The sequence below is a fragment of the Mobula hypostoma genome, chromosome 7 (assembly GCF_963921235.1).
Source record: "Mobula hypostoma chromosome 7, sMobHyp1.1, whole genome shotgun sequence".
NCBI classification, from domain to species: Eukaryota; Metazoa; Chordata; class Chondrichthyes; order Myliobatiformes; family Myliobatidae; genus Mobula; species Mobula hypostoma.
Window position 1 is genome coordinate 57,545,402 of NC_086103.1, and position 14,695 is coordinate 57,560,096.

General features: G+C 37.3%; 1 protein-coding gene across 3 annotated transcripts in view; it reads right to left on the bottom strand.

Annotated features, from left to right (window-relative positions):
* The window catches only part of LOC134349332 (complexin-2), a 257,693-nt gene extending 243,249 nt beyond the window's left edge, over nt 1-14,444 (bottom strand). For 2 of the 3 annotated variants that reach the window (XM_063053470.1, XM_063053473.1), the window contains exon 1: nt 14,277-14,444. The gene's annotated coding sequence lies outside the window, so the exon portion shown is untranslated. Of the gene's footprint in view, nt 1-13,872; nt 13,892-14,276 lie in introns of those variants that run through there. The other variant, XM_063053475.1, reaches the window with a different exon arrangement.
* Nucleotides 14,445-14,695: the final 251 nt, after the last annotated feature.

Below are 14,695 nucleotides of genomic sequence, written 5' to 3' on the forward strand. Positions count from 1 at the left end.
TCGAATTGACTCTGCTGGCTACAACAGTTACAAACAGTTCCAGTTATAAATACATAAAAATATGCAACAAAAGAAATTTTGCATTAATATGTATGGATCACTTCCTTTTGCTACTGTTAGTAACACAGCATAAATCTAACAGAATTGGCACAGTCCTGGGAAAAGCAGCCAAACTAATACAAAAAGAATGGAGAAGTTTAAATTGTAAATGAATCATATCCAAGTCAACTTACTTTTAAACTTTCTGTAATCTTTTATTCTGGTTCAGGTTTCATTTCCCCATATGGGACTCCCAATCATCAAAGCCTTTCTACCCATTGGTCAAAATTGGGATATTTAACTAATTACACCAATCTAGGAATGGTTTTCAAGTACATTCACTTCCTTCTTCATTACACCAAGAGACATTAGCAGATATGTATTAAAAGCTCCTTCATTATTTGATTTTGTAAAAGCTTGACTAAGGTTTGGCCATGATGCTAATAAATGTTTCAGTATAGTTCCTGTACACTACTTTCAGTGATTGAATAAATTAGATTACTCACAATTGGTGGACTGGATATCCATAATAACAGAACCTGCTTATTTTATGAGTAATTCCATATCCAATTGTTACAAAAAGAAATTAATTAGGTTATCAAATAAATTATAAAAAAGAAGCTTTTTAATTGAAAAAAATAAATCTAAGAATTTTATCACAGTCTGATTGCATTGGATCAATGCAAATTTTTACCTCCGCTATCAACAGCTGACTTGTTTCTACTTGTATTCGGGTGCAAAATTCGAATGCAGCAACTAACTTCAAAATTGATCATTGGAGGATTTTGTTATGACCTGCACTGCTGTTTCAGTTTCCCCTATATAAACATATAAACATGGCAATACTCCTTGTATCTAAATACCCAGTTATTTTAACTAGATCATTTCGGGAAGACAAGAGGAGAATGGTAGGAGAACTTTACAAAACAGCCTGTGCTTTGTGATCAGTGATAGAACAGCCATGTTTGCTGCTAGTTTCAAAGAAAGTTGTTCACAAAGATCAAGTCAAGTCAAGTCACTTTTTATTGTCATTTTGACCATAAACTGCTGGTACAATACACAGTAAAAATGAAACAACGTTCCTCCTAGACCATGGTACTACATGAAACAACACAAAACTACACTAGACTAAGTAAGACAACACAAGGCTACGCTAGACTATGTAAGACGACACAAAAACTACACGAGACTACAGATCTACACAGGACTACATAAAGTGCACAAAACAGTGCAGGGCAGTACAATAAATAATAAACAAGACAATAGGCACAGTAGAGGACAAATTACTATATAATAATAAATGATGTAGATGTCAGTCTGGACTCTGGGTATTGAGGAGTCTGATGGCTTGGGGGAAGAAATTGTTGCACAGTCTGGTCGTGAGAGCCCAAATGCTTCGGTACCTTTTGCCAGATGGCAGGAGGGAGAAGAGTTTGTGTGAGGGATGCGTGGGGTCCTTCATAATGCTGTTAGCTTTGTGGATGCAGCGTGTGGTGTAAGTGTCTGTAATGGTGGGAAGAGAGACCCTGATGATTTTCTCAGCTGACCTCGCTATCCGCTGCAGGGTCTTGCAATTTGAGACGGTGCAATTCCCGAACCAGGCAGTGATGCAGCTGCTCAGGATGCTCTCGATACAACCTCTGTAGAATGTGGTGAGGATGGAGGGTGGGAGATGGAATTTTCCCAGCCTTCGCAGAAAGTAGAGACGCTGCTGGGCTTTCTTGGCTATGGAGCTGGTGTTGAAGGACCAGGTGAGATTCATTAGGTGAAGATCCATCAAACTCCATGACATGCTTTTCCATTCATTCTGAAGTCAGTTGCTGAATACAAGTTCCATAAGATCCCAGAGTCCAGGCAATATGACTTCGACAAGTTGGCTCCTTTGGCCAATTATTTTGAAGAATTCTCAGACAGCCAATCAGGAAGTAAGAAGTGTATTATAAAATATTTTAAATAATATTTCATAAGAGTACAAGATAAAGAAAGGTGCAAAAAGAGTAAAATAGAACCTGAAAGTTAACAGTAAAAATTATTTTATAATTAATATTTTGAAATGCATAGTTAAAGAAAATAAATTAAAATGTAAATAAATTAGCAACCTCAATGGATTTAAAAGAAATGGGAATTATGGCTTGAGTACACAATTGAATGTGCATGTGCATCAATGCATACTGCTTCAGAGGTATTTTACATGAAGAATATTTCATTAAATACTCTCTTAGCTATATAATGATTTCTATGGATTACATTGCAAAGTAACAGATATTTAGGGAGGAGTCCAGGAATCACTGACAGCAACTTCAAAATTTCTGCATACTCATGTTTGTACTCAGAAGTGTGCATTTTCACAGCAAAGAAATGCTGAGAATCCTTATCATCATTGGGCCCCTTATCTAAGAAACGATGTGCTGAAATTGGAAGGGGTCTAGAGGAGATTAACAGGAATGATTACAACAATGAGGAGTGTTTGATGGCTCTGGCCTTTACTCACTGAAGTTTAGGAGTATGAAAAAGGGGATCTCATTGAAACATATTGAATATTGAAAGGCCTATATAGAATGGGTGTGGAGAGAATGTTTCCTGTAGTGAAAAAGTCTAGGTATAGTGGCTGTGGAGACTATGTCTTTGGGTATATTTAAAGCAGAGGTTGGTAAGTTCTTGATTAGTAAGGGCATCAAAGATTATGGGGAGAAGGCAGGGGAATGGGGTTGAGAGGGATAATAAATCAGCCACGATGGACTGGTAGAGCAGACTCAATGAGCTGAATGGCCTAATTCTGATCCTATGTCTTTTAGTCTTATGGTCTTATGTGCAATCATCAAAACCAAGCAACTGCGACCCAAAATGTACCTGGATGCAATATGGTGAATAATGTAAATAGTGATTATTATTCTCTCTGAAGAGAAAAAGAGATATAGTTGCAAGAAACAAAAAAGGTTAGGAAGTTAGAAGAACTCTGAATCCTTAGTATTTCAATTAATATGGTATCATGTGAAAAGCCATTTATTGGCTAGAAACATGTTTTCATTGTATTACATATACCCTGCAGTCTCCTGACCAACAGTTGGTTAATTGCTTCTAATTGCAATATTTGAATGCAGCAACCAAATACAAGATCAATTATTAAACAATATTGTCATAACCTAGAGCCTTGGTTGGATTCATTTTGCATAAACATGGAACATTAATATAAACATGTATTCAGATCAATATGCACTGTCATTAAGTGCTTAATTCACTACTGTAAAAAATTAAGCAGATTTTGCAATGCTACTAGATCTATAAATTATCTGGTATCATAAAGCGTATTACACTAGAGAAAAAGAACATCCATTACCCTCAATTGTTGTTTCTGCACATTGACTAATACGATAATGTTTCTTTCTTTATGACTGGTACATATATATTCTGTCTTATTGTCTAAAGCATTCTCTATGTTTGATACTATAAAATCAGTATGCACTGCTGCCTGGTTCCTGACGGTAATCCTGATCTGATGCATGGCAATCATTGGCTAGGTTTGCTCCATTTGCACACAGATTGAAATTACCACATAGTGGATTGGTCAGTATTGTTTCTGGAGTATTCTTCTAAACATTTCAAGTCAGCTAATTTAGAATTTCTCCAGAGCTGAAAGCATTTTATTCTGCAATTGGTGGCTGACTTAAATAGAAAAGCATAATTCTTACACCAGGCTGAAATTCAATTAAGGACACAAATGGGTGGATGGGAGACAAAATGCAAACTGCATTTCTGGATCCTATTTCAAATGAATTATTCTACATTTTTAAAAATTCTCTAGTGTATTTTTTTCTGATTTGAATTTCTCTATCTTCTTCATTAAGACTGCAGTATCTTTGTTAAAAACATATAACATACTGCTGCATTTTATATTGAAAGCTGAGTAGTTCATTTAGTACCAGAATAAAAGGGATAATTAATATTCTTGGACATTGGAAGTGGAAATATCATTCTCTGAAATCACCAAACACATAATTTATAATTACATGGTACCGAATAATAAATCTATTGGTAGACTTCTTCACAGTACTACAATCTTTGTGAAATATCATTGCACAAATGTTCAGTATATGTGATGGGATAACCACCATTATTTCTGCAAAATGGGGAAAAATACATTTCTGAACCTACTTAAGTGTGATTCATGATATCATAATATGTTGCACTTGTAATGTGCCTTACTGCTCATGTTACAAAACTCAAAATAATTGTCTATTGTGATAAATTACACTGAGATTCAACCTAACATATCATTGTCACTGATCTATGCGCTATTCATTTCAAATGCAAAATGTTTGATCTTTGCATCCTGAATTTATCAGCAGTGAAAAGAATGTAGTGATCAAATGTGTTGGCCTTTAATATTGGTTTAGACTCCTGGACAGGTATATGGAGCTCAGAAAAATAGAGGGTTATGGGTAACCCTAGGTAACTTCTCAGTTAAGGACATGTTCAGCACAGCTTTGTGGGCTGAAGGGTCTGTGTTGTGCTGTAGGTTTCCTATGTTTCTAAAAGATGAGCATTATACCAGTATTACATTGTCCATTGCTGAGGAAATAATTCCCAAAATTTAAGGGATGTGAGATTTTTTGCTTGCCATATAGTTAAACTGACATTGATAAAAAAAAATTGAGACTAATACACTTGCATATGTTTGGCTATAGCCACCAAAGTCAAATTTCACTTATATTTTAAATATATCTTGCAATGAGAGTCTAAAATTCCTATGAGTAGTTAAAAGCATTTTGTATTATGCTTTATGGATTTCTGCCAACATAATTTTAAGGACTTGCAGAAGGACAGGCATTATCCTTCAGAGGAATAAAAACATCACAGCTTGTGTCCAATCCAAAGCAATATTCCTGTCAATTGCCCTCCCGTTGTGTATCTTGGAAAAAGTCATTGTTATTGCAACTTCAGTGATTTGAATTTCTGTGGCTTTTTTGTTGTTGACAAAGAACATTGTTCTTTTGCTAATGTGTACTGTTTTTGCTCTTTTCTTTTCCCTGTTCTTTCAACTTTCTTCTGTGTTGATAGCCCTCTATAAAGTTTACCCTGTCTACAAAAGCAAACTCCCTTTTAAATTCAATGTAGCATGTAGACAATTCAGCAGAAAGCTGTTGTGACAAGAAAATTATTAAGTGCAACAGAATGGTAGCAACTCTGATTAATTATAAACGAAAATTTGAATATTATGGAAAGCACAGCAGGTCAACCAAGTAGGGAGAGGGAAACAGTTTATTTTCTGGGGGTAATATACCCCTCATTGGAACTGGACAAAATTACGGATGAAACAAGTTTTGAACTTCATGGAAACTTGGGGAAGAATGGAGAGTCACAAGTACGAGACCATCTACTGATGCTAGAAATCCAAAGCAACACACACAAAATCCTGGAGGAACTCAGCAAGCCAGGCGGAATCTATGGGAAAAAGGAAACGGCAAGTGCTTATGCTTTTCTGTAGATGCTGCCTGGCCTGGTTTTTTGAAGAATATATTTCACGATGCTTTGATCACATCATCAGTGATGTAACCTGAGGTTATCGGGTGTTTCGGGTCTTTCAACATCAGACAGCCTCACCCAGGCGACCCAGCCATGATTGATACAGCCAAGACTTGTGTTCATGTAGCATGTGCTGCAGATCCCCATGTACTTGCTCTCTTCATCCAGAGCCATCTTGAGACTTTCTCTGCTGTCTTGGTAATGTTGCTGATGGCTCTCTGCCTCCTTGTACCAGCGATGCCCAACGCACAGAGGGCTCTGAGAAGAGACTGTCCAGCAGGATCCCTACGGCCCACTTTAACAGGTATGCACTTTGCCTTCCATCCCTGCCTCCAGCAGTCACTGACCAATTCCTCGTGTCTGGCAAGCTTCCTCTCATGAGCCTCCTCTAGATGCTCCTGAATTCCTCCAGCTTTTCGTGCGGGAGGATTAGAGAGTACAGGGTATCTGAAGGGCTGGAGGGACAATGCAATAATAGTGGTGCTGGAGCCAACTGAAAAGGTGGAGGGGATCAAAAACAGGTTAAAGGGAGAAGATGATGAAATTTTCAGAAGTGGAAAGCTGCTAAAAACGTAAGATTTAAAAAGGCAGATTGTTGATTGCAATGTTTAGTGCACAAAGTGTAATATGCTGCATTGATTGAAGGCAAAGTTCAGAATAAAAGTTGGGTGGAGAATTAAAGTGACAGGACTTCACACTTGCAGGCTGAGTGAAATTTGAGTGCTTTAGAGAATCCAATCTACATTTATGTTCTTCTGATATTAAAAAATCCCATTCTAAGAAGATGATAGAAGTGCACCAAAATGAAAGAAGTACAAGGAAGTCGTTGCTTCAGCTCTAGGTTATGTTTACAGCCAGGTTGTCAGGAAGGGGAAATGCAAGGAAAAGTGTTATACCTCCTGGGGATGGTTGCGAGGTTGCTACGTGAAAAGGCATGGGTTTTGGTAGAGCTACAAGAACAAGTCAAGGTATTCAGGAAAGAAAAGTCCAATCAGTGCTGAAAGGGAGACAGAACGCTGTGACAGCATTATGTTAGAAACAGCAATAATTGAATCATTGAATGTGATGCCAGAGAGTTAGAAGATTGAGGTTACAGGACTCCTGACCTACTGCTGGATAGGAATAGAGGAGGAGAGAGCACAAATGCAGATGGCACAATGGAAAATCAATGCACTGGGGGACAATGTGTAAATTATGGTCCTACTTGTTTATAAATGCTTTGGAACTGCTTATCTAGATTCATGTGTAATATGTAACTTACCAGATTCAAAACTATTTGATTAAATCTACTGCTTAATTTTTTTCATCTTAAACTATTTAGTCATTCAATGTTATCAAAGCTAGGATTTAAAAGTAACATTTAGATTTTATTATTAATCATTTTGGAAACTGCATGGTTCTTGGCTCATTTCATTTCTGATTTGCCAGTTATCATGTTAAGTGCTATCTATAGAATTATTTAAAAAATACTTACAAGCCAATGACGCAACTTTGATATGAACAGGATTTGATTCCCACAAGTTGTATAGAATTAGTGAACAGTAGAGTACCAAGAGCCTGTCAAGTACTCAGCTGGATTTAATGCTCTGTCAAGCAGAAGCTGAAGGTTTATCTAAGGCATGTAACTAATATATATTTTATGAAACTGACTATAGATATATTTTTAAACAGCAAAATTGTAAAGAGTTGATTTGATTTATGACTTCTATTGACTCTTCACTTTCATTAATTACCTTCAACCTCAAAAAATTAATCCTTGGTGCACCATGCACAGATTTTTTGGGGATCAGCTATTACATAAACTTCCAAAGTTTTCTTATTAAGTATATTAAGTTTCTTACAATCTGAAATGGAAACTGAACAAGAGTCTTGTAACCACACGTGGATTCATCTCATTGTATTATTAAACAATTTTTTTGTACAGTGTAAAAAAAAGGTGTAGAATTGTGTTACCAAGGCAACCTTTCATTACCACAGCACCAAGATCAAAGCTTGCAATAATCGACATGTATACTGATTTTATTTTAGTAGTCGGTCATATCTTAGGGTATTGAACTCGTATCTTGCAATGCTCTGGAATGGTAAGAATACTGTTGTTATAATCATCAACGGACAATCATCAAAATAAAAATGAAGATTGGTCCAAAATATTAATTTCTGATTGTTTCTACACAAATTCTGCCTCTCCTGCTATTTCTAGCCTTTATTGTTTTTATTTCACATTTCCAGCGTCCCTCACAATTTACTTTAGCAGTATTGTTTTTTTGTTGTTGTGCGTATTCTGAAGTGATGGGAATTTGAATCAAGAGGCTATGAGCTTCTTAGCTGCATGATTCATAAACAGTAGTTCTCATGCTAACTTATTTAATACTTTTCCAGGTTATGGTCTCCAATGGCAGTGATTATCACCAATGTAATGTTTTATCAGAACAAGCCTTCATTTGAAACAAGATAGAAATTTTATCCATAAATCCCTTTTCTTTTTTGGATGTTTTGAAACTTAATACCCAAGCAGCTGAGGTTCTTGATGCCTGTTAATAAATGATGAAAACTGACTAACCCACCAGCCATCTCCCTCCCCAACCCCCATCACTATCTGTTTTCTGCAATGCACACAAACATTAAAGTGAAGGATAGTAATGTGAATGAACTAAAGTGGCAAACAACTAAACTGAAGGATTACTATTTAAAATGAATTACTTAATTATAAAACATGTTAATTGTACATTCAATAAACTTCAAGTTTTCTGAGGATTGAAACATGATTGACGTAACCATATTATTTTATGCAAGCATCGTGACTGACATCTGAAAGTATTTTTAAATCTTATTAGGTGGGAATGTGGGAGTGTAAATTGGGAACGGATCTTCTCAGGAAAATGTACAATCAAAATGTAGAGGTTGCTTAGGGAGCACTTGTATAGGGTTTGGATTAGTCTGTCCTACACAGGTAAGGAAAGAAATGTAAAGTGAAGGAACCATCGTTGACCAGAGCGGTGGAATATTTAGTCAAGATGAAGTAGGGAGCATACTTAATGTTTAGCAAGCAAAGCTCAGACAGGGCTCTTGAGAATTGTAAGGTAGCCAGGAAGGAACTTCAGAAAGGACTTAGGGGAACTAGAAGGAGACATAAAAATGCCTTGGTGACTAGGATTAGGGAAAACTCCAAGGTTTGTTTTCACATATATAAAGAACAGGAGAATGGCTAGAGTGAGGGTAGGAATGGTCAGGGATATAAATGAAAACATGTGCCTGGAGTCGGAGAAGATACGGACCATAATGAACACTTTGCTTCAGTATTCACCAGTGAGAGGGACTGTGATAGAAGTGAGGTCAATGTAGAACAAGATAATGTGCTGGAACAAGTCAAAGTCAAGAAAAAGGATGTGCTGGAATTTTTGGAAAGCATTAGGGTATGTAAGTCCCCAGAGCTGGTTGGGATAAACCCCAGGATATTACAGGAAGTGAGGAAAGAAATTGCTGCACTGCTGGTTCTACCCTCACTGACCATGGGAGTAGTACCAGAAGATTCAAGGATGGCAAATGCTTTTCTTTTGTTCAGGAAAGGTAATGAGCATAATCCTGGGAATTATAGGCCAGTGAGTTTTACATCAGTGATGGGGAAACTATTGGAGAGGATTCTTAGAGATAGGATTAACAGGCATTTGGAGAAGCATTTTCTGGTTAGGGATTTGAGAGGGGCAGGTTATGCTTCTCAGGCTTCATTGACTCTTCAGAGAAAGTGACAAAACAAATTAATGAAGGTTGAGTGTTGGATGTGGTGTACAGATTTTAGTGAGGCATTCAACAAACCTCCCCCTGGTACACTCATTCAGAAATTCAGGAGGCCTGGGATCGAAGGAGACCTGACTGCATGGATTTGGGATTAGCTTACCCACAGAAGACAGAATATGGTAATAGATGGAACTTATTCTGCTTGGAGGGCAGTGACTAGTGGTGTTCTGCACAGATCTGTTCTGAAACCCCAGATCTTTATGATTTTTATAAATGACTTAAATGAGGAAGTGTAAGGGTAGATTAGTATGTATATAGATAACACAATGGTTGCTAGTGTTATGGATAGTGTTAAAAGCTGTTGTCAGTTACAAAAGGACATTGATAGGAAGCAGAGCTGGGCTGAGAAGTGGCAGATGGAGTTCAATCCAGAAAAGTCTGAAGTGATTGACTTTAAAAAGTCAAACTTGGAGGCAGAATACAGGGTTAATGGCAGAGTATCTAGTAGTTTGGAGGTACAGAGAAATCTTGAGGTTCATGTCCATAGATCTCTCGCATTTGCAGCACAGGTTGATAGGGTGGTTAAGAAGACATTTGGTGTTTTGGCCTTCATTAGTCAAGGTCTTGATTTCAAGAGCCACAAGATAATGTCGCAGCTCTATAAATCTCTAGTTAGACCACATTTGGAAAATTCTTTTCAATTCTTGTCCTCTTTTTATATGGATATGGAAGCTCTCGCAAGGGTGCAGAGGAGATTTACCAGGATGTTGCCTGAATTAGAGAACATGTCTCCTTGGGGAAAGTTGAGTAAGCTAGGGCTTTTCTCTTTAGAGTAAAGAAGGATGAGAGGTGACTTGACAGGGGTGTACAAGAGAATGAGAAGCATAGAAATAGTGGATTGCTGCTGCCTTTTTCAGCTGACAATGGCTAGTATGAGTTAGCATACTTTTAAGGTGATTGGAGGAAAGTATAGGAGTGATATCAGTGGTAGTTTTTTTTACAGAGAGTGGTATATGCATGGGACACAATGCTAGGGATGGTGGTAAGGCAGATATATTAAGGGACATTAAAGATCCTTTTCCATTAAAGAGACTTTTAGATAGGCACATGGATGAAAGAAAATGGAGGGCTTGTGAGAGAGAAGGATTAGATTGATTTTGCAGTAGGTTAAATGATCAGCATAATAGTCTTGGCTTTAGGGTCTGTACTGCACTGTACTGCTCTATGTTTCAAATCAATTGCTAAATTAAAAATTTTGACAAACATTTGAATTGAACATTTCCAAAAAGGTGTACTGGGCAAACAGATGAAAGGCATAAGAAAATAAATATAAAAAAGTTTTCAGATAATTTAAATATTTAGTTAAAATTTGTAATTCTGTTGGGGGGGGCGGTGGGAAACTAGTATATTTAGTATATTTAGCTTTAGAAGAGTGTGCTTCCACTTCTGAAAAGAGAAGAACATTGTAATTTGTTTGGAGTCTTTAACGTATTGACGGTGTTCTGTTTAAGTGAATGGACTATTAAATTAATAAGGCAGAGATAGCTTGCCTGTCTATATGTTATACAGTTGAAGATCAAGGTTAGATTTCTTCTTCACATAACCAGGTCAACCTGTGGCAAGATGCCAATCTGTGCAGTGAAAATATATTAGTTGCAAGTATCAAAAATAGGTGGGTAGTTTCCTAACTTTCACTGATTTATTGTGGAAAAAGGTAGGTGTGATGCTGAATCATGACTCATATTGCCACTTATTTTCTGAAGTTTGTATTGATTCCTTTGTGAATAGAAAATAATTTATTAGTTTTCTTTTCTATGAATTGTTCCAGGATTAATTTCATTTGTTTCTTCCAGTTAATTGTGTGGTTGTTCAATGGAAGGAAAACATTGGGGATTGCGCTGCTGACTTGTGTAAAAGAAGCTTTGAGGAAATTTTATGAAGCAACTGGCCTTTTTGTCTCCTTCTTAGGTCTTTATCATTGGAATGAGAGGATAGAGCCAAAAGGGAGCTTATGTTCATCAGCTAAATGATTTAATGAATAGAAGAGAAATCTGGGCGATATGGTGGAGATGTTGTACACAAAAATGCATACCTTAAGAACAAAAAGGCAAATAGAAAAGGTAATTACTCTGATAAAAAGGGGAGAATGAAAAGTTCTGTTACTTGATTATGGCTGTTTCTGGCAGGGGATATAACCATGACTTTTTGAACAGAGAACACTACCTTAACAATAATAAATTAATTTGTAAAATAATATAATAGTAGATTATTGTTATAAGTACATATTAAATATGCCCCATAATCCAATTCTTCCTAATACTTTTAAGCCCTATTTTGTTGGTAGACCCTCTATCAGCAAGGTAGGAGCAGGTCATCAAAGTACATGACCCATAATTGTCTATGAAATTCTATAATATCACTAAAAAGTCAACAAATTTTCATTCTAGCAGATGCCCCAGATCAAGAGGTGCTTTGAGTACAGGTGAGGTTCTTTTGGGACCTTTACCTGCATTTCCTTTTACTGGCCTTGCAAATTTTTAGGCTGGTACTTTAGCACCCCTGGGTTTTAAGATTGGCGTGCCTTGTCAAATGTTCCTGCTATGTGTTCTTGGGATTATGACAGACCCTCCAACCTCCAGTTCTTGTGTAATTTGGGTCTATGGTCAGAGGGTCAGCATTAACAAAAGTGAAACTGTAGATCAGGAATACCACCTATCAATTGTACTGGAGGTTAACTTAAAGTGGATGTAAAACTGGCAGAAATTTGAAGTAACACATACAAAATGCTGGAAGAACTCAGCAGGTCAGGCTGCATCTATGGAAAAGAGTAAACAATCAACATTTTGGGCTCAGATCCTTCTTCAGCACTGAGAAGGAAGGGGGAGATGCCAAAATAAAAAAGATGCGGGGTCAGAGGGAGGAGGGGAAAGAGGCTAACTGGAAGGTGATAGTCTCCAACGGAAACATCGACTGTTTTCTCTTTTCCATAGATGCTGCTTAACCAGTTGAGTTCCTCAAGCATTTTGCATCTGTTGCTTTGGGTTTGCAGCATCTTCAGACTTTCTGTTGTTAGCAATTTGAAGTGTCATTTTCACAGAGGAGAAAATGATTTTCAATGGAAAGTGTCATGACCAATATCTAACTTTGCAATTATTTTTTCTTTGTTTTGTGCTAATGTTTGCAATATGATTATATTTGTGGTCTACAACAGGCTAATTGTAATATTTCTGAATGATAAGCATAGTTGCAAACAAAATAAAAATACTTATAGGATTTATGCTCAAATAAGCAATTATCTTCTTTGAAGTTCTCGCAAGGAAATGAAAAACTCTTCTGATTTATCTTCTTATTGAAACAGAATATTTCAATTACGTGTATTTATGTTGAAAGTTTGGCGGTGTTAATAATAACATTTCAAGAATATGTAAGCAGTCCAGTATTTAATATTGCGGGGAGATAGCAGCCGGTTATCCATTATTTCTAGAGTAGCAAAACTGTGATCGTTAGTATTTTATAGGAAATGAGATTCTATTTGCAATGTGAAAACGTGTCTAATAGTGAAATAAACCGACTTATCTAACTAATCAAAGTAATCCGTTGAGATGATCTCCACTTACGAAAGGGCAAGATCCAGAGTCAGAAACGTATTTACTTTTGTCTACGTACAAATTCAATCTTTGGGAGATAAAAGCCTAAATATAATAACCAAACTATTCTTGGGGCAGGCGTGCGCAATTCAGTCCTAAATTAATTGACTGTTCGTTTGGTAGCAGCGCGCTTTCGAAGACTTATGACTGAATGTCAAGTAGAAGATCAGCAGAAAAGCCGCCTGATACTTTTGCATTTATCTGTATAATCCTATTACCAAAGCAATATTGCTAACCCGAGAACCTTCGTACACTCATAACTGCCTTTCGTCTATCTTCTCAACAAATCCAATCTCCTTGCTCTGTATTAGTAGTTGATCCTTGGTGCTGAATTAATATCATCGCCAACTATTTTATTTGACACAAAGAAAAACAGCTCCACACTAGCGGTGTGTAAGTCACTCATTGGTAGATGAATTCGCAATATTTACTATGAAAATTATTCTAAATGTGCATCATATAGAATTGACTGAAGCGCGAAAACATCATTAACAATTTATAAACGGTCGTGTAAATGCATTTCTGGTCTTTCGGTGCACCCATTTTACTCATTTCTAACTGACGAATAAGAAACAACCAGGAACAGCAATTGCCATTCTGTACCTCTGTGTATCAAACACACTACCTGACCGCAAGTATAAACCCTGAAGTGACAACACTATTTTTTCAGCAACGCTACGCCGTGCATTTAAACGCCACGCTGCATATTAATGTTAATCGCTGCTGTAACAAGCAACGGTGCGATCCCACGTCATTATACAGGTTGACGGATGTACAGAACGGTGAGGGAAGCTGGGCCATTACGGAATCTGTGTTGCGATTCAACTTAACAATGGAACGTTCAATCTTGAATTAACCCTTAACCTTTAGTCAGCATACGGTATAAAACGTTTTTTTTACAGAATTGGGGAAATCAACGAGCACATACCTCTTGCCAGTTCGGTTTACCCGGGCTTCAATATCTGTGGCCCACATTCAAGTTTCCGTTTGGTCTGTGTATGTCCCGGATTATTTACACCCTGTGCCTTACAAACGTAACAGACACAATGGTACAAAGCCTTAGCCACTCGCGTGAGGCGTTCTGGTTAAAATCTAATTAAATAATAACAATTTGAGCATTTTCAGCACCCATATCTAAAGGGTCGCCGAATTCAACAAAACGTCGTTCTACATTGTAATTAATCACAGTGACCGTGGTTTCATGCACACGTAGAATTCCTGGGAGTGCAACCAGGTTGGGCCCTGGCGTGAAAATGGGATTGATATTCTTCAAACAAGAAACTGGAAATAGTAATTTTCTCGAGACTGAAAGGTTGAAGAAAACGTGCAAACCTTATTTGACGTTTTGAAGACGTTGGTGCTGAAAAAACAGCTCCTTCCGCGCTTTGCAATTCTGATAAGAACTGTTCCCCTCGGTTGCTGCTCTATCCCAGTTCGGCTGCCGGAATAAAGGCACTGCTAAAAATAGCTTGTTATGCCGTCTGCTTGCGATAAACTGACACATCTGTACATTTATCGGATGTATAACCACTTCCCTCCCACCCCGTGATTATTCACTGGAAGCAAAACTGTACAGACAAAAAAATGTTTATAGTTTCAGTTGACCCGCCGTCTCGCAGAAGGCAAGAAGTGCTTGGACGCTCTTCATCCATTAACTCCAAACTGTGTATTGTTGGAAATACAATACACATCTAAGGCAGAGGGCGGTTTATATGAGGGCATTTGTTGCAATGGGCATTACTTGTGATTCA